Genomic DNA, 26,843 nt, shown 5'->3' on the forward strand with positions numbered 1-26,843 from the left:
TACCCCACCCCAGAGCCCAGGATAGTAGGAGTAAAGTACTGCAAGTTTCCTCAGGACACACTACAAGTCTTGCTAAGAGTTATTGCAAGAACCAAGCAAGACTGCAAGCAACAAATGGTGGATTTCTTTACCTGAGGACCTGTGAAGAGAGGAGATCAAGTCCAGAAGTCGCAGAAGATTCCAGGCAGGACAGGAGCCCGTGCCAACCTAGAAGATAGTGCAAAAGAGGATTCTCCGGTTAGAAGTCTGCAGAAGAGCACCAAAGAAGGTGGCAGCATGATCCCAAAAGTCTTCTGTAAGAGAAGCTTAAAATGTTTAGGAGCTTCCTATGTGTGAGTCTCCCTCCCTACATATGTTTCATATCTATATGTGTGTGTGTTTATGTTTTTATATATATATGCAAAAAAGAATAGAGAACTCTGGGTAGTTCCCAAGTTTAGGTGGAGAGCAGCTCTAGTAAGGAGCACCCTGCAACACCAGCAACACTCTAGATTTGCTCACCTCAAATGTCTGTTTATCTAGCAAAGTTTTTAAGCATTGGATCAGCACAGTGCTATCCACGCCGAGCTAGATAGTGACAAAGTCTTTTGCCATTTACACAGCAAAGTCTTTAAGCATAGGTTTGACACAGTGTCAACCTTGCCGAGCTGTAAAATGACAAAAGCCATTTACCACTCCAGGCACAGTATTACAGCTTTGGACTGGTAAAATACCATCCAAGCCAACCTGGAATGAGTAAAAGCAACCCCTGACACGTGTTTCGCTCTCATTAGAGCTCATCAGAGAGGTTTAGCTTTGTCCAGACACAAGGGAGCACCCAGTATAAGTCAAAACAAATCCCTTTCAGGGTTAGAGTGCCGCATAAATTATGCAAAAAAGAATAGAGAACTCTGGGTAGTTCCCAAGTTTAGGTGGAGAGCAGCTCTAGTAAGGAGCACCCTGCAACACCAGCAACACTCTAGATTTGCTCACCTCAAATGTCTGTTTATCTAGCAAAGTTTTTAAGCATTGGATCAGCACAGTGCTATCCACGCCGAGCTAGATAGTGACAAAGTCTTTTGCCATTTACACAGCAAAGTCTTTAAGCATAGGTTTGACACAGTGTCAACCTTGCCGAGCTGTAAAATGACAAAAGCCATTTACCACTCCAGGCACAGTATTACAGCTTTGGACTGGTAAAATATCATCCAAGCCAACCTGGAATGAGTAAAAGCAACCCCTGACACGTGTTTCGCTCTCATTAGAGCTCATCAGAGAGGTTTAGCTTTGTCCAGACACAAGGGAGCACCCAGTATAAGTCAAAACAAATCCCTTTCAGGGTTAGAGTGCCGCATAAATTATGCAAAAAAGAATAGAGAACTCTGGGTAGTTCCCAAGTTTAGGTGGAGAGCAGCTCTAGTAAGGAGCACCCTGCAACACCAGCGACACTCTAGATTTGCTCACCTCAAATGTCTGTTTATCTAGCAAAGTTTTTAAGCATTGGATCAGCACAGTGCTATCCACGCCGAGCTAGATAGTGACAAAGTCTTTTGCCATTTACACAGCAAAGTCTTTAAGCATAGGTTTGACACAGTGTCAACCTTGCCGAGCTGTAAAATGACAAAAGCCATTTACCACTCCAGGCACAGTATTACAGCGTTGGACTGGTAAAATACCATCCAAGCCAACCTGGAATGAGTAAAAGCAACCCCTGACACGTGTTTCGCTCTCATTAGAGCTCATCAGAGAGGTTTAGCTTTGTCCAGACACAAGGGAGCACCCAGTATAAGTCATATATATATAAAATTTGATCAAACACCAAAAGGCTGCACAATATCCAAACGAGCTCGTGGAATGTAGAGAGTGAAATTGAAAAAGTTAAAAATCACTCATATACACTATTGTCAGTTCCAATTTATTGAGTAAGTTCATATAGATATCGGTTACATCAACTGAAAAAAATATTATATTAAGACACAAACGGGGATTCTGTCAGTATGAAAATGTAAGGGGAGAAACCTATTAGATCCAACAACAGGGACATACATATGAAAACCGCTGAAAATTCCCTCAAAAGTGCTATTAAAGTGCAAAACTGATAAATAAGTGTAAAAACCATATAAGAGAATTAATAATATAATATATATATTAACTGGAAAAACTTAATCCTAGTCCGGAAATATTATTATCATTACAAGATCCCATGGAAAATCCTCAATACAGTATCAATTGTTATTTAATGCAAGAGGAATTTCATTATTTCTAGTCCAAAGATATAGAGGTGTGAAGCTTCACAAATGTACATGAAGTTCTGCATCCAAATTGTGGCCCCAAGGGTTGTCTGTGCCTAATAGTAGAATCATTTTTGATTCAATTTGTCTTAGATGGGCAGTTCTATTGCCTCCCCGGGGATGGGCAGCGATGGTTTTGATACCATAAAATGTTAGGGAGCTGCAATTGCCTTCATGTACATCCCAAAAATGTTTAGCTAAAGGATAAGATGGATCATGGTTCTTAATAGCTCTGAGATGTTGTAAAAACCTCACTTTCAATTTATGGATGGTACTACCTACATATTTCTTATGGCAGCCACATTGGATGACATATACAACATATTCAGTTTCACAGGTGATTCGGTCAGTTATTTAACAGATTTTCCCTTCAAATGTATATGTGTGGGTGTTTTGTGCGTATAAACAACATTTACAATGACCACATTTCCAAAAGCCAAGGCTTTTCTTAGCTAACCAAGATGAATTATCTTTGGAGCTAAATAGACTTCTAGTGAGGTGATCACCCAATGACCGAGTCTTGCGATATGTTATCTGAGGATGGGGACCTATGTTATCCTTTATCGAAGAATCATGTCTAAGAACATGCAAATTTTTTTGTATGATGTTGTTTAGTTGGGAATGTTGGGAGTTAAATTCGAGAAAAAGTCTAGGCGGAGATCTGCCATCTTGATCCTGATTATTGGTGCCTCCAAATTTAAAAATAAGTTTTTCCCTAGACATGTTCAACACCCTCAAATGTGCACCTTTAAGAATCTTTAAGGGATAACCTCTTTCTAGAAATCTGTGTCATGGTAAAAATTTCCGTGTTAAAGCATTCATCATTAGAACAAATTCTTCGGGCCCGTAGAAATTGACTGTATGGAATGCTCCATTTCAAAGCTTTAGGGTGACCGCTATTACCATGCAGAATTGAATTGCAGGCTGTAGGTTTACGAAATATAGTTGTCTGTAAGCTATCTTTTTGTAAAGAAACCTGAACATCAAGAAATTCTATGGTCTGTGCACTGTATTTTAGATCTAAGTGGATATTCAACTAATTGTTATTCAGTATGTTAACATATTGAGCAAGAGAATCTTCATCACCATCCGAGATAAGAAAAAGATCATCAATGTATCTGACCCATAGTATCACTTGTTCCATGTATTTACTATTAGAGTCAGACCAGGCTATCTCCTTCTCCCACCAGCCCATGTATAGGTTTGCATAAGTGGGAGCAAATGAAGCTCAATATATATCAGAACACATGAAATGAGGTTCACCTCACCAGTTGTTTCCGGTTTTTGTTGCATGTGATCTTCGGTTCCACAGCTATATTAGTGTCTCCGACATTTAAGGAACATTCTATCAAAAGCAGTAAAGGATGTCAAGACATGTTTAAAATGTTTTTACTCTTGTCTTGGCTCATTCCAATTCTCCAATTATGCTGTATGCTGTCACCGAAAGGTGGTATTGGGATCCACTTCTACAGCTGTTAATTTCAAAGCTTTGTGCACTACTACCATGAAAGCTTCTTGCTTGGCATGTGCACTTTATTAATTTTATTTTCTGTGGCATGGTCTGTTTCTGAACGTAATTTGTTTGCAGTCATAGGAATCTGCCCAGTGCGCCTTGACTTTATTTAATCTGTTTTTGTTTCCTCCATCATCTTCCTCCATATCAGCTAACTTATGCTGCACCATTTTGGCATTTACCCATGCCCTTCATGTCACTGTTTGCAACAACTGACCCACTTAACCTGTCCTTCTCCTGCTGTGAATCAATCATCTGATGTATCCCCGCACTCTTTGTGCTGTCCTGGGAATGAGATTCCCTCTGAACAGCTTGGCTTGAATGCAGTGTAAGAGTGCCCCAATTCTGTAGGATACCCTGCATTAACAAATTAGGTTAAAAGGTAAGCATAAGTCATCGGGCTTGGTCTTGAGTACCCTTTCCACCAAGGAGATCACATGGCAATAAATCTCCATGCAATCTCATATGTAGTCATCCTTACCAAGCCTATGCAAAAGTGTTGAAAATATCCCCAAGAGAAAGAGAATGTATCTCAAGACCATTTTTCGCGAACACCAGATAACTTAATTCTTATGTCACCAGTGGTGTGATACATCGTGACAAAGAGGCCAGGTGTCTGGACACAAAACTGCAACGAGTGTACTAATCCAGTGACTTGTTTCAGAGAATAACTATTCCCAGTGCCAACAGGGCCACTACAGACTGTAGGTGTGGCAAAAAAGTATAGCTCCTTTTTTTTTTTTTTTTTTAAACTAGTCCCAAGGGAAATATGTCGTACTGACACCCTTTCCTGCAAATTCTTCACTTTAGGAATAGCCTCCAGATGCTACACTAGCTCCGGAAGCTCCCTTCCCAGCAACAGCTCTCCACTGTCATCAGGTTGTGCTAAACAGCTTCATCTGCAGCTCTGTGTGCCAGATGTGACTACCTCGAGTATATTAGGTTTCAACCAGCATGCTGGCAACAATTCTTGTTCTGTTCCACAGCATTTTGGCAGTGATGAGGTCAAATGTCTTCTCCAGATAACTTTAATCCTTGTTGCAGATGCTGCAAAGAAAATGTCCTTGTCAGACCATGACATACGCATATACGGTTTAGACGGAGAACACAGTGCGATAGCCTTTCATTATTGTTCACTGATGCACGACCTGGTAAGATAGCCATCTAGCAGCGCCTTCCCAGAGCTCCCACCCGATCTTCATAATCCTGCATATCTCCCTGATCCAGGGGGCCCTCTGCAATGAGCCCTTTTGATACTACAGCTTAAATTTATAGCAGCACTTTTTGTATTATCTGCCCCTGCACGGTGACCCTCCAGTCTAACAAAGTTTTGTATCCTGAGGCTATATTCCATAGTGGAGACACCCAACACTCCTATTGATTTGGTATCTTGCCCCTGGGGGTGCTGCAGCGACTGAAGCGGGGGAGGGGGGATGCATAAATGGTCCACTTGGTTTCTTTTGCCCTGGGTAGAGCCCACCTTTGAGCTGCAGATTGCCCGGGATGCTTCCCCAACTGTAAGACATTCTCATACTGCGATAAAGGGCTCATCTAGACTGGACACACTAGGGGAGCCCAGTGGTACCAGGGGTCTATTAAATAAGACGTCTTTTAGCTACCTGTGGGGCAAGGAAAAACCTACAAAAGGGGCTTAAGAGTCACAAACACTAAAGGTGAACTTGCAACCCTATGTGCTACAGTCCGCGAGCTGCAGACATTGGTCGTGGATCTCAGGGACGGTGCCACTCAGATGCCCGAACGCTTGGAAGGTGCAGTGGGACGCTCACGCTGTACCAATCTCAGGCTGCTGGGATTCCCAGAGAGCCGAGTGCCCCTCAGCCAAACTCTTCCTGGACGAATGGATCACACCAGAGCTACAACCTATTAGCCCCTCAAAGTTATTTACGGTTGACAGGGCCCACAAAGGCACTGGGTCCCGGTGCCCCTGCCTGGGGCCCCCCCTCGAGCAATAATCACCAGACTGTTTAATTACAGAGACATCCTTCAATATGTTAGGTCTCATGGTTGCTGTGACACTGATGGACAGCAACAGCTGAGGGAACAGGACATGCTTCATACACAGTGGAGAAGTGTGGCTCAGTGGAGAAGTGTGGCTCAATGGTTAGAGTGGCAGACCCTGAAGCAGAGATCTGGCTCAAGACCAGGGTTCAAGTCCCGCTTCGGCAGGTCTTGGGCTCAATTCCCCTTGACCAGATAATTCTCGCCTCAGTGCCTAATCTAATTCATGGGTCCCACTCTGCAACTCTGGGCAATAGCTTGCTTAATCTCCACAACGGCCCCAACAGCGCTTGGATGCCTGGCTTCACCCTGGGGGTGCTCAGGAGTGGGTGCCTCACAGGGAAAAGCCAGGAGGGGTTCCATAGCGGTATGAGTACAGCGCCTTGAGACCCTAACGGGTGAGTAGTGCGCTATACAAGTGCTAATTTACATTTACATTTACACAGAACCGATATAGTCCACTCAGCCAACTGTGGGACTCCCAAGCTGAAAACTCACCAATGGACTGAAAGTCAGCGGCTGGAGCCCTGGGAAGAGGATGAGTAGCGGCACGCAAGTACTTGTGGCCTCATAGAGGCACAAAAAGGTCTAAGTCGGGTGACAGGGAATATGGTTACTGAAGCAGAATTTATACAGAGGGCCCCCTGGAAACCATTGTTTGCCGAAGGAGCTTTCCGGGGACTACATGATCGGGTTGTTACTATCTGGGACATGGGTGACGCAGATTCACAGAACTCTCAATCGGGCTTCTGACAAGAGGTGACCTGGATCTCGGTCAGATTCTACACACACCTTAGAATTGTACTGTTTATTATAAGTTTAGTTTTTTTAATTTTTCCAGTAAGGGGGATCTTTGGGGCAGGGTTAACAGCCCTCTTCATAGTGGGTTGAGCAGAAGGGATCGGAAACTATGCCTGTGGGAGGGGGTAATTAGGATTATAGGGTATATGATTAACCAGGGATTTTGAAATGTTGCGATTAGGTGTATATGTTCTTATTTCCTCAGCTGATAAACTATACCACGTAAACTACAGAAGGTTTTGCTTGAGAGGGGGCATGCAGGGAAACCGAATAAACCCAAATCTTACCACCTAAAGATAAATATATCTATTGTGCCAACCACCAATGACAGCTACAGGAACCAAGTACAAAATACTCACCTGGAAGGCAAGATTGAATAATCTGCTGAAAAGAAACAGAGTACATGCATATCTCAGACAGTATGGGATAGCACTGGGCCTCTTGCGGGAAACATTTCTGTGGCAAGACTGTATTAGCCATCTCCAGCGGAGAAGGCAGGGCCAAATATTTGCAACATCTTACTCAGATTCTGTGAGAGGGTTCTTGATATGGGTCACCCCGGTGGTCACTTCCGACCAACAAGAGTGACTAGATGAAATGGGATGGTTTGTTGTCCTTGAAGGGGACCTTGGATGCTCATGATCTGTGCATTATAAATGTCTGCAGTCCGACTATTGATGATGGTGGTTTCATAGGATCAATATTGCAGTTAGCCCGGATTCCACCTTTCACAGAGGTTATTATGGCGGGTAACTTTAATTGCACCTTAAATTGCCAAATGAATAGGAACCCACCAATGGCCGAAACTAAGCCTTGAACTACAGCCGCTTTGCATCAGGTGTTACATAGTCTAGAACTTACAGATGCATGGAGACATCTTCTGTATACCCTCACCTATTCCTGTTACAACACCCACCATGAGCACCCTTAGCAGATTAGATTACATTTTCATATCCGCAACAGCAGTCCATAGTATAGACTGCATTCAATACCTGGCCCGGTATCTCTCTGATCACTTCCATTTGTTAGCTACATACTCCATACGTAGGTAACTCCCGTGGGGTCTCCCTGTGGAGACTCCCAGACGATACTTTGACTGATCCAGTATTCCACGATACCGTACTAAGGTCTTTAACACAGCACTTCACAGAAAACTGGAAGATGACTTGGAGCAGAGTGGTCGAATGGGACGCCATGAAGGTATTGCTTCGGGCGTCTGTATATCTGCGGCAACAGGGGTGCGGAGTCTATTAGAAAACAAATTGACATCATGTGAAACAGACTTAAACAGGGTGAGGAAGATGCTCCCCATAGACCCTCCGGCCTGGATGGCTTGGGACCGACTAAAAAGACAGCTAGATGATGCCTAGGTCAGGCTAGAGCAACAGAAGACAGCTGGTAGGAGACTGGTATTTAGGGGGGAAACAAGACCGGCAGATTATTGGGTCGACTAATCAGGTTGGAAAAAAGCCCCACTCCGGGCATCACGATTCGTGACCGAGAGCAGACCAGCTGCAAACGGTCTACGCACACCCTCCCAGGCATGAGTACATGACGGCGCTAGGTAACTGCCTTAATGAACTACCTCTGGCGGCCGTCTCTACTGAGGTTAAGAAACAATTGGGGGCTCAGAATACTAAATCAGAATTGACAGATGAAATAAACAATCTTAAAACCTTCCAAGGTACCTGGAGGCGACTTCTTATCCACCAAGTTTTATAAGGCTTTTTCTACTGTTTTGATAGACAGACTTTTTGAGGTCTTTGGGTAGGCATATGAGACCCAATAACTGCCACATTCTTTGACAGAGGCACTAATTGCATTAATTAAAAAAACGGGCAAAGACCACCTCGAGGCTAGTTCGTACAGGCCCAGTTCAATGTTAAATATAGATGTCAAACTTCTTAGCGGTGTTCTGGCTACCCGTTTGCTTCCAAACTTACCAGGACTGATCGATGATGATCAGTCTGGCTTTATTCCACATAGGAACACCCTGCACAGCGTTTGCCAATTGGCAACTGTGTTACATGTCTCGACGTTAAAGAAAGGCCAGTACGCCCTGGCCTTCCTAGATATAGAACAAGCCTTCAACTCCCTTGATTAGGAATATGTCTGGGCGGTACTGGACAGGATGGGAATAGGACCCCTCTTTGTTTGATGGGTTAAACTACTTTATACCCGGCCCATGACTCGAGTGCGTATGGGATATTATGTATCAGCAGGAATTGATCTGCAGAGGGGAACCCGGCAGGGGTGCCCCTTGTCCCCATTAACCTTTGCATTGCCATGGAGACTCTGACTTGTAGAATACGTCAGGTTATAAGGGGATGGGGCATTCAGGTGGTGCGAGGGAACACATAGTATCTCTATACGCTGATGATGCCCTGGTATACTTACGATGCCCCAATATATTGATCCCAATTCTTTTGAAGCTGTTGGAGGAGTTCTGTGAATTTTCTAGTCTGTGGGTTAACCTGCTGAAATCAATTCTGTTTCCATAGGGACATTTGCAGGGCAGGCCAAAGGAGATGTTGCCTGGGGTGGGGCTACCATGGACGGTGAACAAGGTTAAATATCTAGGTATCTATATCACACCAAATGAAAAACAGTTCTGTAGTTACAATATAGTATGAGTGATGGTGGGACTAAAGTTCTCTGTCAGGTCTTGGAACACTTTGAAGTTACCCTGATGGGCAAATCCGGTCTTAAAAAATGGTGTTGGTACTGCACTGCTTATATGTCATGTAGGGCAACACTACGAGCTCCTCAAGGAAGTGTTCTGAGACCTGGATAATCTTCTGGTTGAATTCCGGTGGCAGGGCAGGAGATGCTGGGTTAGCGTCGACCCACTTAAGTGAGAATGGGATAAGGGCGGCTTAGAGGTCCCTGATTTACAACTGTATTATTATGCTGCCCAACTACAACATGCAGTCCATTGGCTTGATGGGGAATCGAACTGGGAGAGAGACCTGTTGGTGGGTTCACATGAAGGCCATGCACTGAGTGAGCTTCTGATGAGGGGCACACAGCTGCCCCAGGAGCTTCCACAATTAATCCTTCTGGTGGGCGGCATTTCAGAGAGAGCAGTAACCAGAGCCCTAAAGAGAGCACCCTATGCACCTGATTAAGGCATCTGATCGGTTCACCCCCTCCATCACATGGCATATGGGGTCAATGGGGGTCACAAAATGACAGGACGGTGGATGTTTAATGTTATCAGACCTTTACCCGGAGGGGTGCTTTATTACCCTACAGGAAGCCCAAGATACTTTTTAACTGGGCACTGACCAATTTTTATAATATGCCAAACTGGCAACCACAGCACCACAGCTCTGGCCGTCATTTGCAAGAGCATGTGCCTACACAGACCATTAAAACCCTGTTGGCAATGGCGGCGGGTGTTGACTTATCATACACTTACACAGAGCGCTCCGTCCTGATAAACCACTTAAACCCCTGCGAACCGAGGAGGCGTGGCAACACCATAGTGATGAACCTATTACCTCAGGGAGTCCGAAAGACAGCCATCTGTGCAAGATTTAAACAAGTTCAGTCGATATCATACATAGAACGTACCTCTGACCACAACGCTTTCACTCCTTAAACCCTACTAGACTGAAACACTGTCCTAAATGCCAGGCACCAGAGGCAGATTTGTTACACATGGTGTGGGCACTGTCCAGGTGTGAGGGCATTCTGGAGGGCAATTCGGGATACGTCGGAGGGGTTGATGGGTTGGGATGTCCTGTATACGATCAAGAGTTGCTTGTTAGGGCTACTTCAGAGTGTTTAAAAAAAAAAAAAAAACTTAGTGTTGGAGGCTGGCCTGGTTTGTAGTGGGTACCTTGGATACTTACACCAGGTCCGGTTATCCCTTGTTAGTGAATGTAGTAGTGTTCTAGCAGCTTAGGCTGATCGAGGTAGCTATAGCAGAGCAGCTTAGGCTGAACTAGGAGACATGCGAACCTCATGCAATACCACTTATAGTTACACAAGTAAAGTCAATACTCCGTGTTACCAAAAATAAAGGTATTTATTTGGGGTGACAGAGTATCAAAAATATCTTAGAGACAATACTCCTTCTGGGGGTAAGTATTATACACAATATATACACTAGACACCAAACTTAGACAAGTAAATAGTCATAGAACAATGCAAACAGTAGAAAATCCTATAGAATGCAATGGGCGAATATAGGTCTAGGGGCAACACAATCCATATACTGAAAAAGTGGAATGTGAATCACGAATCCCCCCCCCCCCTAGACAAGTGTAGTGTGTGCAGAATCGCTGGGAGAGTAAGAATACAGTAAAGGTAAGTAAATTACCCTATCCCAGAGCCCAGAAGAGCAGTAAGTTTCCTTAGGACACACTACACCTCGTATTTAGGCTTTTGCAGCAGCCAACCAAGTCTGCAAAGAACAACTTCTGGATTATTGGACCTGAATACCTGCAAAGGAAGGGGACCAAGTCCAGAAGTCGAAAGAAGTTACAGGAAGGACAGGAGCCCCTACCAACCCAGAAGAAGGTGCAAAAGAAGAGTCCCCGGTTAGTTGAAGACTGCAAAAATGCACCCTAGGAAGATGCCAGCGGGTTCCTGCATGATGCAAAAGATTTCCCACGGCGTGAATATCATTGCAGATGAGATTTCGTGTTGGAAGGCGCCAACAAGTCTTGGCTACGACAAAAGTGCGTTTTTCATCAAAATGGCGCTGGATGGACCCAGGAGGGACCTGGGGGCCTCAACTCTGCTCCATGTGAGGAGGAAGAGGGGGCTCTCAGTGGAGTGCTGGGGACCTGGGCCAGGTTGTGCACAAAGGATTTTTGCAAAGAGTGCACAGAGGCCTCAGGAGGCGAAGAAGACCCAGTACACAGGGGTATCGTCGTTCTCTGGGAAGGCAAGGTCTTACCTCCTCCAAATTGCGTCAGCAGGACCTCAGGTCAGTATATGTTGATGATGTCCACCCTCTGTGTCATTAGGAGCACACTCGTCGTTGTGAGTGGAGTCCCAGGGTACCGTTCGTCGTCTTGGAAGGTGCCTGCTTGGAGCAGGGGAGTGACCTAGTCACTCCACAGGAGATTTCTTCGGTCCTTCTGGTGCAGGATGAAGATAGGGAGTCCCCAGAGCGTGCACACCGTGAAAACTGTTGCAGTTGCTGACTTGGAGCTGTGGTTGCTGAAGAAAAGTGTCTCTTGTAGACACTTTGTTGCAGTTACAGCATTTTTTGGAGCAGGCTGCAGTTGATCCGAGGTCAGAAGAGTCTGAAGTTGTTTTTAGAGGATTCCTGAAGGAAACTTGCAAGCAGAATGTGAAGAGAACCCAGAGGAGAGACCCTAAATAACCCTGAGAGGGGGATTGGCTACCTTATCAGGTATGGACGTACCAGGAGGGATCTCTGACGTCACCTGCTGGCACTGGCCACTCAGAGCCCTCCAGAGTGCCCCCATACCTTGCAAAGCAAGATGGCTGAAGTCTGGGACACACTGGAGGAGCTCTGGGCACCACCCCTGGGGTGGCGATGGACAAGGGAGTGGTCACTCCCCTTTCCTTGATCCAGTGTCCTGCCAGAGCAGGGGAGAAGGGGTCTCTGAACCAGTGTAGACTGGTTTATGCAAGGAGTGCACCATCTGTGCCTTTCAAAGCATTTCCAGAATCTGAGGGAGGCTACCTCTCCCCAGCATGTAACACCTATTTCCAAAGGGAGAAGGTGTAACACCCTGCTCTCAGAGGAAATGCTTTGTTCTGCCTTCCTGGGACTGGGCTGCCAAGACCCCAGGAGGGCAGATCCCTGTCTGTGAGGTGGCAGCAGCTGTAGCTGCAGTGCAAGCCTCAGAGAGCTGGTTTGGCAGTACTGGGGTCCATGGTGGAGCCCCCAGGATGCATGGAATTGGCTCCCCAATACCAAATTTGGAATGGGGGGACAATTCCATGATCTTAGACATGTTACATGGCCATTTTCGGAGTTACTATTGTGAAGCTACATATAGGTATTAACCTATATGTAGTGCACACGTGTAATGGCGTCCTTTCACTCACGAAGTCAGGGGAAATGGCCCTGAACTATGTGAGGGCACCTTTGCTAGTGTAAGGGTGCCCTCACACTTAGTAACTTTTTACCTAATCTTTAGCAAGTGAAGATTAGACATATAGGTGACTTATAAGTGCAATAAAAATGGCTGTGAAATAGGGTGTGCACTATTTCACGCAGGCTGCAGTGGCAGTCCTTTGTAAGGGTTTGTCTAAGCTCCCTGTGGGTGACAAAAGAAATGCTGCAGCCCATATGGATCTCCTGGAACCCCAATACAGTGGGTACCTAGGTACCATATACTAGGGACTTATAAGGGAGGTCCAGTATGCCAGTTGAAATTGGTAAATAGTCACTGGCCTACAGTGACAAATTTAAAAGCAGAGAGAGCATAAGCACTGAGGTTCTGGTTAGCAGAGCCTCAGTGACACAGTTAGGCACTACACAGGAATACACATTAGGCCATAAATTATATAAATTATGAGCACTGGGGTCCGGTCCAGCAGGATCCCAGTGAGACGGGCAAAATCATACTGACATACATGTGAAAAATGGGGGTAACATGCCAAGGAAGATGGTACTTTCCTACACTTAGTAGGAAGTATACAATCTTAGGCCTGTATAGTGTCTAAAAGGTGTATAGCTATACACTGGATGGATCCTCGAGTACCAACTGAACAACTGTGGAGGAGGGACTTAATAGAGTGGGCCAGAGTAGAAGAATCATATATAAATCAAGACAATATGACAAAGCACAATAGGCCATGACACAAGCCTTAATAGGGGGTGCGTCCCCCAGCCAGAATTGTAATTCTCCCAACCCGACTGGATCAGGACAACACAGCTCATCACTTATGCCCACACCCTTCCTCCGGATTGTTGTTAAATGTCAACTTGATGTGTTATAGGTCTAGAATGATGGGTCCTCAATATGATATAGCATAGCTGTATATTCTTGCGCCTTGCAAAGTGAATGGTGAGGAAATGAACATGCTAGTCTACAGGAATAAATAAGTGCCTTAATTATATGTATGAATTTCTCTTTCTCTGTTGTGTGCTTACTACTAGATTACTACCTGATGAGGTAAATTCAAACAATGCTACTGATGTGTGATTTATGGACTGTATTGTTATAGTAAATGTTAATAAAAATAACTAACAAAATTGTTCACATATGCATCAAAGGCTATCTGAGAACTGTAGAACAATCTATTTTTTTGCCAGGGCCCACAAGGACATGCCAAAGCCTTTGTCCTCACCTCCAGGCAGTGCCCTGATTAGTAACAATCTACCAAAAGATCTTTGCACAAAAAACTCAAAAAGTACCCCAGTAAAAGTTCACTTCTTCCTTAAGGAAATCGTTCCATTTCCAGTGCTTCCATAAGTCTCAGCACCTTTGCCAGACACCAGATTTCTCATCTGAGAAAATTCTGTCATAAAAAAAGATGATTGTGTTCTTACCTCTTATCAGCTGACCATGCCCAAGTTAAGGCCTCCCAGTTGGCTTTGCTGGATTTCTTTTTGGGACTGCTGCAGTACTCTGCAGGCTGCCTCCTGCAGGAAACGTTGGTGTTAACTTTGAGGTAACTTTGGCCTCTGAGGAGGCAAAATATATAATTTTGAGGCAAATCACGTGGACCACTTGCTTCCCTCCAAAGAGGTCCCTCTAGAAGCTGTCCTAGCTGCATAAAACATTTTTTGGAACTAAGCAGCTCGCAATCAATAATCAGATGGCATTCATCTTCCCCATGATTGTGGACATAGTTGTGGACACCTCATTTCAGGCCTGAGCAACTGTCTAAGCAACATAAGAAAATATAATGATGGACAGAATGTTTAAACTTTTCAAACGCTTACCCCAGTCACAGATCTGGGTTTAATCCATAGTTATTTTGCTCGCCACGACACCCTAGTTTGGACCCAGCCTTATGCAAATCAGTCTCCACCTTGATCCCCATGGGAACAGCCCAGCCCAAACTGAAAATCCATGTCCTCCCTGGACCGGAAACAAGCATCCTGGGACCAATTTCGGGGTATCACCCCACACCAGCCAGTTCGGGCTTGATGGTTCCCAGGGGCAGCAGGGACAAGACAGATTTGCATATGGCTGTGTCCAAACTGGGGTGGCACGGTGAGCAAACAAACAATGGATTTAACCCAGATCTGTGCCTGTGGGTGAATGTCTGACAATGTTCAGCATTCTGTCCATCATCTTTTTGTGTTCCAACTGTCTAAGCAAAATGAAAGGGTGGGGGTCCTTGGTCGACGTCAGAGCAGCGTAAGTGTTCTGGAGGTGCAGGTCAAGGCATTTTGGGCCAGATGTAGGAAGCAGTTTGCACGTTGCAAACAGCGAATTTCGCTGTTTGGGATGTGCAAAATGCACTTTGCAATGCACAAAACCTGTTTTGTGATTTGGTAACCTGGTTACCGAATCGCAAAACGGGTTTGCGAGTCGCAATTAGGAAGGGGTGTCCCCTTCCTAATTGCGAGTCGCAGTGCAATGCAGGATTGCTTTGTGATCGCGAACGTAGTCGCAAACCAATCGCAGTTTGCACCCTTTTGAAATGGGTGCTAACCCATTCGCAAAAGGGAAGGGGTCTCCTTTAAGGGAAACGGGCTGCATTACAACAAAAAAATAATAATACTTATACACTTCTAAAGCCCCCAGGACCTCCGGGGAAGCACTTGGAAACTTTCAGGGTGGCAGGCAGAGGCCAACAGCAGGGTTTAGTCTAGGCCCAATTGTGACTTGTCAGGTGGACAGTTGCAGGCAAGGCATCTTTAGCATGATGCATCCCTATAGCTTGAACAGGAGGTCATCCCTATGACTTTCAGAATCCAATTATTTGTCCTGGGTATAAGAGGGAGCAGGTTGAGTGTTTCATGAATACCCTCAGGCCACAGAGAGCAGGTTGAGTCCTCATCTGTTCTTCCTCAGGTCTAGGAGTGTTCCAAAGTGGGTGCCAGGAGATGCCACGTTTATGACTGGGACAATTTAGTGGATGGATTGTCACTCCTGGGCATGCCCTAACAAATACGATAAAAGTTTCCTTGGCCAACCCTACCACGTTAGACATATTCAAGATGGCACATGTCTTAAGCCATACTAAGTGTGGACTCTAAAGGCTGTGAGTATGTGAATGAAGTATACTTTGGTAACAGTAGTGTGCTCCCACATCTAACAGTAAAATCCAGTTTGAATCAGCCACTGTACCCATACTAATTGCAGTCACACAAGTTGGGTAGAACACAAACAGGATTCTTCAGCAACCAAACAGTGGATCCACAAGAATCTTGTCTTATCCTGTCACATTTCTTTTCTGTTCAAGAACAGAAATCAAATGTCAATGTGTCTTTTTACTAAGTGCTGCATGTCTTATCCTGAAATATGGTGTTTACTTTTTTTTTTCTCTTACTGCAGTTAGGCGATTTTGTAAAGTGAGCTTCCTAACAATCATTTTGAAACATAATGTCAGGTTTTTTTTTATAACACACATTTAACCCCTTCGCTGCCAGGCCCTTTCCCCCTCAGGTGCCATGCCTTTTTTTGACTGTTTGGGGCCGTTTGCGCTTAGGCCCTCATAACTTTTCATCCACATAATCTACCCACGACAAATTTGCGTTCTTTTTTTCCAACATCCTAGGGATTCTAGAGGTACCCAGACTTTGTGGGTTCCCCTGAAGGAGACCAAGAAATAAGCCAAAATACAGCGAAAAGTTTTCTTTTTTTTTTCTTTTTTTTTAAATGGGAAAAAGGGCTGCAGAAGAAGTTCTGTGTTTTGTTTTTCCTCTGAAAATGGCACCAACAAAGGGTTTGCAGTGCTAAAATCACCATCTTCCCAGCTTTCAGGAACAGGCACACTTGAATCAGAAAACCCATTTATTCAACTCAGTTTTGGCATTTTACTGGGACATATACCCCATTTTTACTATTTTTTGTGCTTTCAGCCTCCTTCCAGTTAGTAATAGAAATGGATGTGAGACCAATGCTGGATCCCAGAAAGCTAAACATTTCTGAAAAGTAGGCACGATTCCGAATTCAGCAAGGGGTAATTTGTGTAGATCCTACAAGGGTTTCCTACAGAAAATAACAGCTGAAATAAAACAATATTGAAATTGAGGTGAAAAAACAGCCATTTTTCTCCATGTTTTACTCTGTAACTTTTTCCTGCAATGCCAGGTATTTGAAAGCAATATACTGTTACGTATGCTGGACTCTTCTGGTTGCGGGGATACATAGGGCTTGTAGGTTCATCAAGAACCCTAGGTACCCAGAGCCAATAAATGAGCTGCACCTTGCAATGGGTTTTCATTCTATACCGGGTATACAGCAATTCACTTGCTGAAATATAAAGAGTGAAAAATAGGTATCAAGAAAACCTTTGTATTTCCAAAATGGGAACAAGATAAGGTGTTGAGAAGCAGTGGTTATTTGCACATCTCTGAATTCCGGGGTGCCCATACTAGCATGTGAATTACAGGGCATTTCTCACATAGATGTCTTTTTTATACACAATCTTACATTTGGAAGAAAACAATATAGAGAAAGACAAGGCGCAATAGCTCTTGTTTTGCTATTCTATGCTCCCCCAAGTCTCCCGATAAAAATGGTACCTCACTTGCGTGGGTAGGCCTAATGCTTGCAGCAGGAAACGCAACATGGACACATCACATTTTTACATTGAAATCTGACATGCCTGGCTGTAGATTTTGGCCTCTAGCTCAGCCGGCACCTAGGGAAACCTACCAGACCTGGTCATTTTTTAAAACTAGACACGTAGGGGAATCCAAGATGGGGGGACTTGTGGGGCTTTCACCAGGTTCTGTTTCCCAGAATCTTTTGCAAACCTCAAAATGTGGCCAAAAAACACTTTTTCCTCTCATTTCGGTGACAGAAAGTTCTGTAATCTGAGAGGAGCCACACATTTCCTTCCACCCAGCGTTCCCCCAAGTCTCCCGATAAAAATGGTACCTCACTTGTGTGGGTAGGCCTAGCGCCTGTGACAGGAAATGCCCCAAAACACAACCTGGACACATCACATTTTCCCAAAGAAAACAGAGCTGTTTTTTGCAAAGTGCCTAGCTGTGGATTTGGGCCTCTAGCTCAGCCGGCACTTAGGGAAACCTACCAAACCTGTGCATTTTTTAAAACTAGACAGCTAGGGGAATCCTAGATGGGGTGACTTGTAGGGCTCTCACCAGGTTCTGTTACCCAGAATTCTTTGCAAACCTCAAAATTAGGCCTAAAAAACATGGTTTCCTCACATTTCGGTGACAGAAAGTTCTGAAATCTGAGTAGCAGCGACCCAGCGTTCCTCCAAGTACCCTGATTAAAATGGTACCTCACTTGTGTGGGTAGGCCTAGTGCCGGCAAAAGGAAATGCCCCAAAACACTATCTGTACACATCAAAATTATCAAATACAAAACTACCCGTTTTTTTTGGGGGGGGGGGGGGGGGCACACCTGCGTTTTTGGTCCTGGGCTCAGCAGCCATCTAGGCAAACCTACTAAACCCAGACATTTCTGAAAACTAGACACCCAAGGGAGTCCAGGGAGGTGTGACTTGCGTGGATTCCCCAATGTTTTCTTACCCAGAATCCTCCGCAAACCTCAAATTTAGCTAAAAAAAAAAATCACTTTTTTTCCCACATTTCTGTGTGGGATCACCGCACCGGGACAATTTTCCTACCATCCAACGTTACCCTCAGTCTCCCGGTAAAAATGATACCTCACTTGTGTAGGTGGGCCAAGTGCCTGTGACAGGGAAGAGCTAAAAACATGTCGAAATTGAGAGGGAACCAAAGCGGGTCCAAAAGGGCAGTTTGAAAAAAAAAAACATTTTTAGGCTGACAAGTGCAGCAGAATTGTTATCGGTATAGATGAGACAATGCTGGGTGGTAGAAAGTTTTTAGATTACTGGAGATTCCGGAAGGTTCCATCACATAAATGTGGGAAAATTGGGTGATTTCCAGCAAAGTTGGAGGTTTGCAGGGCATTGTGGGTAAGAAAATGGTGAGGGTGCATGTGATGCACACCACCCTGGAATCAACCAGATGTTTAGTTTTCAGATGTGTCTAGGTCTTGTGGATTTTTCTCCATGGCAGCAACCCAAAGTCCAAAAAGTGCAGCTGCTCACCATTCCAAGTGGGATGATTTTGAGTGTTAGCCAAGCTCTCATGGCCCAAATGTAAAACCAAATCCCAAAATAATCTAATGTCCTCTTACTTGCCGTGGGATAACATGTTTTAGAGTGCTGGGAGAGAGCTGAAAGACTGTTACCCCCTTCATTTGGGGGTGGGGACATAAGCAGGCCCATTCTGGTTGGTAGCCAACACCCCACTATTTTATTTTAATTTTATTTTTATTCCCTGGCATTTAATAGACTTTCTGTCCCCCCGGGGTGTGTATCGAGGGTAATGGCCCAATCTGCCCACTGGTGGGCAGAAAAACTTTGGTCCCATTTATTTGGGGGTGGGGGTATGGCTATACCCCACCCTCTTATTTTGAAAAAAAAAATTCTCTGGTGGACTTTCTTCCCCCCTTGTGGGCAGATGGGCCTTCCAAAAATAGGCCGTTCTGCCTCCAGGGGGGGGGGGAAGCATATATGGCCAACAGTAATGTGCCCCCATGGGGAGCCACTTTTGCCCAAGGGGCTGCCCCCCAAACAAAACACACACTCACACACCAATCTCTGGTGGTTTCTACCCCCTTGGGGACAGATTGGCCTAACATAAATAGGCCGATCTGCCCCCCAAGGGGGCATAAATTGCCTAAATATTTTTCACCCCAGGGAAGCGACCCTTGCCTAAGGGGTCGCTCCCCATACATAAAAACATAAAGTAAATATATATCATATATATATATACTTGGTGTCTAAAATAAACCCAAAAAAATGTATCCCTTGAGTCTAGGGGTTTTCAGCCCAAAAATCCTGCCACAGGGGGTGGGGGCAGAAATGGCCTAAAAATAATTTGCCTCCCCCGGGGAGCAACCCTTGCCTAAGGGGTCTCTCCCCACAAATAAAAAACAAAAAAATCAACAAAAAATTATCCCTCGTGTCTAGGGGTTTTCTGCTCCCGGGTGGGGTGGGAGGGCAGAAATGGCCTAAGAATAATTTGGCCCCCTTGGGGAGCAGCCCTTTCCTCTCCTTTCATGCCTTCCTCTGCCCCTCTGGTGATCGGAAGAAAAATGCAAAAGCACTTCTCTTCCAATCCGCAACGGGCAGGCCTCTGATGAGGTCAGCGCACGATCGCACACTGACGTCATCAGACGCCGCGGGGTGGGGGGGGGTGCCGATGGAAGGGGAAGCAATTCCCCTTCCATCCCTGCAGTGGTTGTGCTGAGGCGAGGCGCATGCCCCCATGAGCCAGTACCAGGACGTAACGGTTACGTCCTTGGGGCCTCAGCACTTGATGCAAAGGGGTCAAATAGCTTGTAAATAAATAGTGCAAATATTTTAAAATCTATCAGGAATTGCAAAGGCACTTTGTTGTAATTCATAAGTGTGATGCAAAGAGTTAAATAGCAGCAAAACAAATCAGAACACTTTACTTGGTGATGTCCAAATGACATATATTTGCAGAAACTCGATTTTCAAACATATGATTTTTTTAAAACCACATGTCCCTTGGAAATTTTGTGGTTATTTCAATGTAAAATTAGCTGATTGGAAATGAAAGTACGCTACTTCTTCAGCTTTATTTACATATTCTTTAAAAGTGGTAGTCTTGAGCCATGGTTAGAGAAAGTCTTGCCCTGCCCCAACGATAATGCTCTTAATGAACTAAGAGCAGGGCCACTGGAATTATGCAGTAGTAGAGCTCTAAATTATGTGGCAATGATGAGTAAATTATGTCACAAGAAAAGGCAAATTATGCGGCATAATCAAAAGCATTTCGCAACAATATTTGTGATTTTGTAATTTTTAAACTTAGTAACACAGCTGGGCATTGCGTGCACCTCATTAGTCCCAATTTAACACCCAAATATAGCAATAAGTAACAGAAAGGTGACCATTTGAACTTTGCGAAAGGCTATTCACTGCACAGATAAACGTCGTCACATATTCAGTAATTTTTTGATCTGTTTGAACTAGAAACATTTTTTTTAAATCTGTAGATTGTGCAGCAGATAATTATGTGGCAAAAGCGGCAAATCTATAATTATGCGAAAATCGCTGCTGCCGCACAATCGCATCATTCCAGTGGCCCTAAGAGGTGAGGCAAATCAAGGCTCAAGTATATTCTGTATGCAGCTAGATTTGTATTATAGATGGAACAAACATTTAGTCTATTACACCAGAGTTTTGTGTACAAGAGACATGCTGCACTAAAATATTTAAGTGCTATCATATGTGATAATGAAGAAAATAGTGGTTCCGTGAATTTAAATATTTGCCCAGATTATACATAATTTGAAACCAGTTCATGGTTCAAGAGCATTACAGTTAGGTCAAGTACTTACTTGTCTATTTTATTAGTTAATTAAAACCATAAAAGTAATCCTTCTACATAAAACGTAATCAAAGTCGTGCTCATACATTAAAACATATAAATTGCATAAAATTTTAAATAACTGAGAGGAGGTATATTTCACAAGGAAGAAGAATCCCTACTTGACTCTGGGTTCTAATACAGTACTTCATAGTGGTCTGGCCGTATGCCGAATATTACCAACATACCTTTCTATCTTTAGCGTTTTTACTCAAAGTGGGTGGACTATGTCTCTATTTGCGCCCTCCCTATCCCAGGCTTCTTCCAACAGACGCTATTTTACCGGAGTATATTTCCATAAATTGAACCAATCTAATATTCAATATGGTGTTTTGTGGGTTGATTGCTTCGATTAGTGCTTGTCTGCAGGATCTAATTCCTAGGCCGTTGATTTCTTTTTTCAATAACCGTTTTCTATCTTCAGCCAGGGCCGGGCAAATGCAGACCACATGCATCAGGTATTCTACCGCCCGATGACAAAGGCGGCACTCCTGTGTGCCCATTTGTGGCCCTTTCTTCCAAATTGGGAGTAGGTCTGGCATTGGGACATCACCCAGCCTAAGCCTTAAAAAGCATTGCTTATTTAAATCACTAGACCTGCAAGTCTAGTAAGATTTTTATGATTTTTCAAGTTCTGTCCCATCCTTAAAACACCCCCCTCTCCGTCTGTGCTTATGAGCTATCTCAAAGAATAGGGTGGTTTGGACTTAATAGTCCCTTACCAGTACACACTCTCAAAATATTGAGTTTTATTCTCCAGTTAGTCTAACTGAAGACCCGGTGGGAGCACCTCCCTTTAGTCACAAATTCTTCAAGGGATCGGTGTCTTCTAAACTCGCCACTTACGGTTCCATGTGTACTGGTAAGGGACTATTAAGTACAAACCATCCTGTTCTTTGAGATGGTTCATAAGCACAGTGAGAGAGGTGGAACCTAATGTCCTGAGGAAGGTCACCTAACCCAATGGGAAAAAGTTGATGGGCCGAAACTTGTTGACACAGCAGCAGATAATGAAGGGTGATTGGGCAGTTATTCCCCATCATCACCAACAGTAGTTTAGTTTTTAATCCCATCCTGGGGCTCAGGAATAAAATTGGATGTGGAGACCTATGAGGTAGTTTTAATTGTTTTGTGTTCTGCACAGTTGGTCCGTGTGTGTGTGTGTGTGTGTGTGTGTGTGTATTGCCACATTTCCCCTTCCCTATTGCTTCATCCCTGTAGTTGGCTATTAAGGGGGATGTTGTAGCAAAGCCCGATGATGAAGCATGCCACAAGAGGTGGGTGAGGGCAGTTTTTGAACGAACCCAGCTTTGTTTTATGTTTAGGTAGAGCCTAAATGGGGGTGATATCTATTCTACCTGTGTTCCTTGCCCCATTTAGTGACATGTGTCTATTACTTTGGGAGGACGGACAAGGATTTTGTCCTCTCTCCCCTCTTTAGTGTTTTTTTCATTTCCTACATTGCCCATATTTTCTCTCCGACGCAGTGTCTGCTTTTACTTGAGTCAGTCTATTACTTTTTTTTTTTCCTGCTTCTCTTCCTACCAGAAGAGAAGCTACATAGGCAGAATCCTAGGCATGTAGGATCTTAAAACAATACCCATGGGCACACTAATTAAAGTAGTCCAATATATTTATATCAAATGTCCATCTTTGGGGTGTGGCCAGCGTGAGCATGGAGTGAGATGCATCTCGAGGGAGCTCAGACTCTCGGGGAAAACATTCCAGCGTCATCCAATGCACAGATATTGGAATGAGACCTGAGGCTACCTGGCAACATCATTTCTAACTTGAGCATCGCCTGCCAGTCAGGGCACCACTCTGATATCTTGAAAACGAAGGTGTCTCACAACTGCGGCCCGGACCGGCCAGAGACGCCACCTTATATGCTCATGCAGTTGCCTCTAAGTGATGAGGGACTGGACTCCTCACGGGGGCTACACCAGCTGGTGGACACCAACCCGAGCATGAGACCATGCCCCTTATTGCCTGCGGACTGTTGCCGCATAGCTGAGGGCGCTGGGGAGAATTTACTGGGGTCCATCACAGTCCAGAAGACAGCACCGGCTACAAGAGAGGAGCGCAGTGGAGCTATTATGATGGTGAGCGGGGGCATGGGGAACAAACAGCGAGACTGGAGTGGCTGCTGTTGTAGCCCTGCTATGACACCACCAGAGTTGCGGTGATCCGCTGCTGTGGCCTGGCCTGCTTGGAGCTGTCGACCCCTGATGGTCTTCAAAGCCCCCCCTCCCCACCCCCAGTAGCAGACCTTCTTGCAATGTGAACCCGGAAGGCCACGGGGTCATGCCTGAGTTCTACCACAGATACCACCTTCCCCCACAGACTTCTATAAAGCAGCACTAGGCCTTGAGGGGATGTTGCTGAGGCCTGCCATGGCTGGGAGGAGAGTGACGGCTCCCTGAGCAGAACGTGGCAGCGCTGGAAAATGGGGCCTAGGGCAGGGGGAACAAGACGTATATGAGGCCTATATTGGCACAGATACCTCACATGCACTAATGGGAGAAAGCTCCCCCAGCCCCACTCTGGATGGACTCTATCTGGATTCCTTCTGCAGCTTACAGAGCAACCAGGCAAGACTTTGAAGTTTTCTTGAGCCCACCCCTGGCTTTAGTGGACCTCCTGAAGTCACATACAGCCCCAGGGGCACCAGCACTCTGCTCTACCCTCTCTCTCATCAGTCACCGCCCCCCCCCCCCCCCACCACCACCACCACCACCACCATCGCTCTCCTCACAAGCACGCACAGACCATCTGAGAGGGGGCCTAGCTGCGGGGGACTCCCACCGAGAGATCTCAGAACTGCCCTCGGTTCACTAATTAAGCCATTCCACGCAATAAACACACCAAGGAGACCACTGTCACCTCACTGTGGGCCAAATCTCCTGGTAAGGCAATGGATTAGAATGACCAACACCAGCTGGCGGCTGCAAGTCCCCCTCTGCTATTACGCAGGACTACATGATCCACTTCCTGCAGGAAATACGCACCAAAACTATCTCCCTCAAAACAGACCTTAAGACCTGCATCCGGGACATCCAGGGGGAAGTGAATGAAATTGGTGAGCAGGTAGACGACCTAGGACGCACTTTCGATGCAAGGTCAGAGGATCTGGAAATGTTATAGAGACAAATGACTACTTTAGAAGAAAAACATATTGACCTCCCAATCAAGCAGGAAGACCTTGAAAACCGGACCTGGCGAAATAACATTTGCATACCTGGGGTCCCCAGCGGGCTGAAATTAATAATATTGTAGCCTTTACTGCCACCCTCTTACAATCTGTCAGAGGGGATCTGAACCAACAGCTGCCAGCCATTGTTAGGGAACATAGAGTAGCAACAGCCCCTGGCCTCCCCATTGCAGCCCCAGACATCTTAACTCGCATCCACTTCTTTACGGAAAAGGAAGCTATTCTCCAAGCGGCGCAACTGAAGCCCGACATAGTCTTCCAGGGCCATAAGATTTAATTACACCAATATCTTTCAGCTGCCACTCTGAGGCAAAGACGGGAATTCAAACCAATAACAGATAAACTGCGTACAATGAACATTTGATACCAATGGGGGCACCCATTTGCCTTGATATTTGAATTGGAGGGCAGCCAGCACTCCCTAAGCTCTCTGACATAGGCAAAACAGCTGCTGGGGCTCCCTGCATCTGACAATTCCAAAACTAGCCCCCTGCGTGAGAACCGCCGAGGACATTCTGAAGCCTGTCTGCACCACAGTCAGATGCACCCACCACAGTCAGACGCACCCACCTTGGCTGCAACCTCATCCAACATCTCTGTAACATGGATAAGCCCACCTTGCTGGCCCCATCCACCACTGGCTCCACTTGCAATGGCTGACACACTAGCCCTTACAAACTTGTTGGCCTTAATTCTGTGATTTAATTGGATGGGGCTTACCTTGGCAGTGGTGCCGAGCCCTCAGGGGTTACTGGGGCTCCCCTGGACCTATTAGAAGATGCAACAACGATCATACCCACAACTACTGACCTGGCCCCACGCTGTCCGGGAGGGTGACTCCTCTACTGAGAAGCAGGTGCCACGACACCGCTCTGTGAAGACTGTGAACACACAAGTTTGGCCCTGTTGGCCTGTGACTGTCTATGATTATGACTTAACCTGGTTTCTTTTCAGGTCCACCTTGGGTGATACGGGTTATGAGGGCTGCAAACAGAGACTCGCACCACAATTAATATTTGTACACTGGGAAGGGCTGCCCTTTATCTTGCTACAAATAGGCTATTGCACTAGGTACCTGCTCTCCTACACATACACTAATGAGCCTACAGGGAGGGCTGAAACTACTCTGTCTCAATGTTGGAGGCCTTAGCTCCTCAAATATACAAAAATAGGTTTGGGGGTGCATTATGAACCATAACCCTGATATCATCATCTTCCAAGGAACCTATTTATACGGGGTAGACAGACACAGGATGGCCCATCCACAGTACCCATAAGACACTGGGCATAAACTGACTCTTAAGACAGTAGGGGTGGGAATATTATGCAAGCCGCTCTTTGGCTTGCATATCTCCAAAGTGGTTGGGGATGGTGAGGGGTGTGCTTGGCACTCCACCTGCAGGGTGGAAGGTGCTGTCTCACACTGCTTTATCTTTATGTCCCCACCACCGCACAGGATGCATTCCTCCACCACATACTCAAGGACCAGCTAGATGGAACTGAGGTAGACATCATAGTGTGCCGTGACCTGAATTTGATGTGGGACCCTGCCTTCGATAGACACACTGACACATAGCAGAGTGCAGGGGCCATGTCAGCACAACTAAAGCAAGATATACCAGACTTAAGCCTCATTGATGCGTGGCGTTATCAGCACCTGTGGCTATTCTTTCTACTCTCACGTCCAAGCCACATACTCTTGAATTGATTACATCTTTGTATCACTCACCCTCCTCCATACCCTCAACACCACTGAGATATTAGACATCTCTATCTCTGATCACGCTCATGTCGAGGCGACATGGCTCCCCACCAACAGGGTATTAGGTGATACTCCAGATGGCGGCTAGCCCCTAGGCTGCTTCGTGGCCCAGTAAATTTGATGGAAGTCTGTAAAGGCATCAGACTATTTAGTTCTCAATGCGGAACAGGGTGTACCTCTGCACACTCTGTGGGGTGGCTTTAAGGCCACCATCCGTGGAGTGATCTCCATGATCGCTATTGCAAGGAGTCGAGAAGCACGGATAGTAGATCTCAGTCTGATGTCTGAAATTAAAGCATTTGGGCAACAAGACAAGGCGAATCCCAAAAGTCATAACAAAAGGCAACCGGATACTCGGATACTCTGCGGGGACAGTTATGAGCCCACAGGACAAATGGACCCTAGCGTGCCCTCCTAGCCCTCATTGTTATTACGGGGGCGGGGGGGCAAAGTAAGCATGCTGCTGGCTCATAGACTGTGACCGCACACACAGCTAAGCTCCTGAGATCGGATGGGTCCTGGGCGAATGCAGAAAGTGCCAAGCAGGATGATTTCCGTGCCTACTATCAAACGCTTTATAGCTGCAAAGAAATGTTGCTTGCAGAAGTTGATGCATACCTGCGCACCTGTTACTGGGCTCCGCTATTGCCTTTTTGACAGGGAAGAATTAGTCTCTCCCATCTCTTTCGACGAGATCAGTCTATCAATTTGCACACTCCCACTAGGCAAGACACCCGGACCGGATGGCC

The 26,843-nt window shown here is 45.5% G+C and overlaps 1 protein-coding gene across 6 annotated transcripts in view; it reads left to right on the forward strand.

Annotated features, from left to right (window-relative positions):
• The window catches only part of CCM2 (CCM2 scaffold protein), a 326,059-nt gene that overhangs the window by 220,680 nt on the left and 78,536 nt on the right, over positions 1-26,843 (forward strand). The window lies entirely within an intron of this gene.

Source organism: Pleurodeles waltl, chromosome 10, assembly GCF_031143425.1.
Source record: "Pleurodeles waltl isolate 20211129_DDA chromosome 10, aPleWal1.hap1.20221129, whole genome shotgun sequence".
Taxonomy (NCBI): Eukaryota; Metazoa; Chordata; class Amphibia; order Caudata; family Salamandridae; genus Pleurodeles; species Pleurodeles waltl.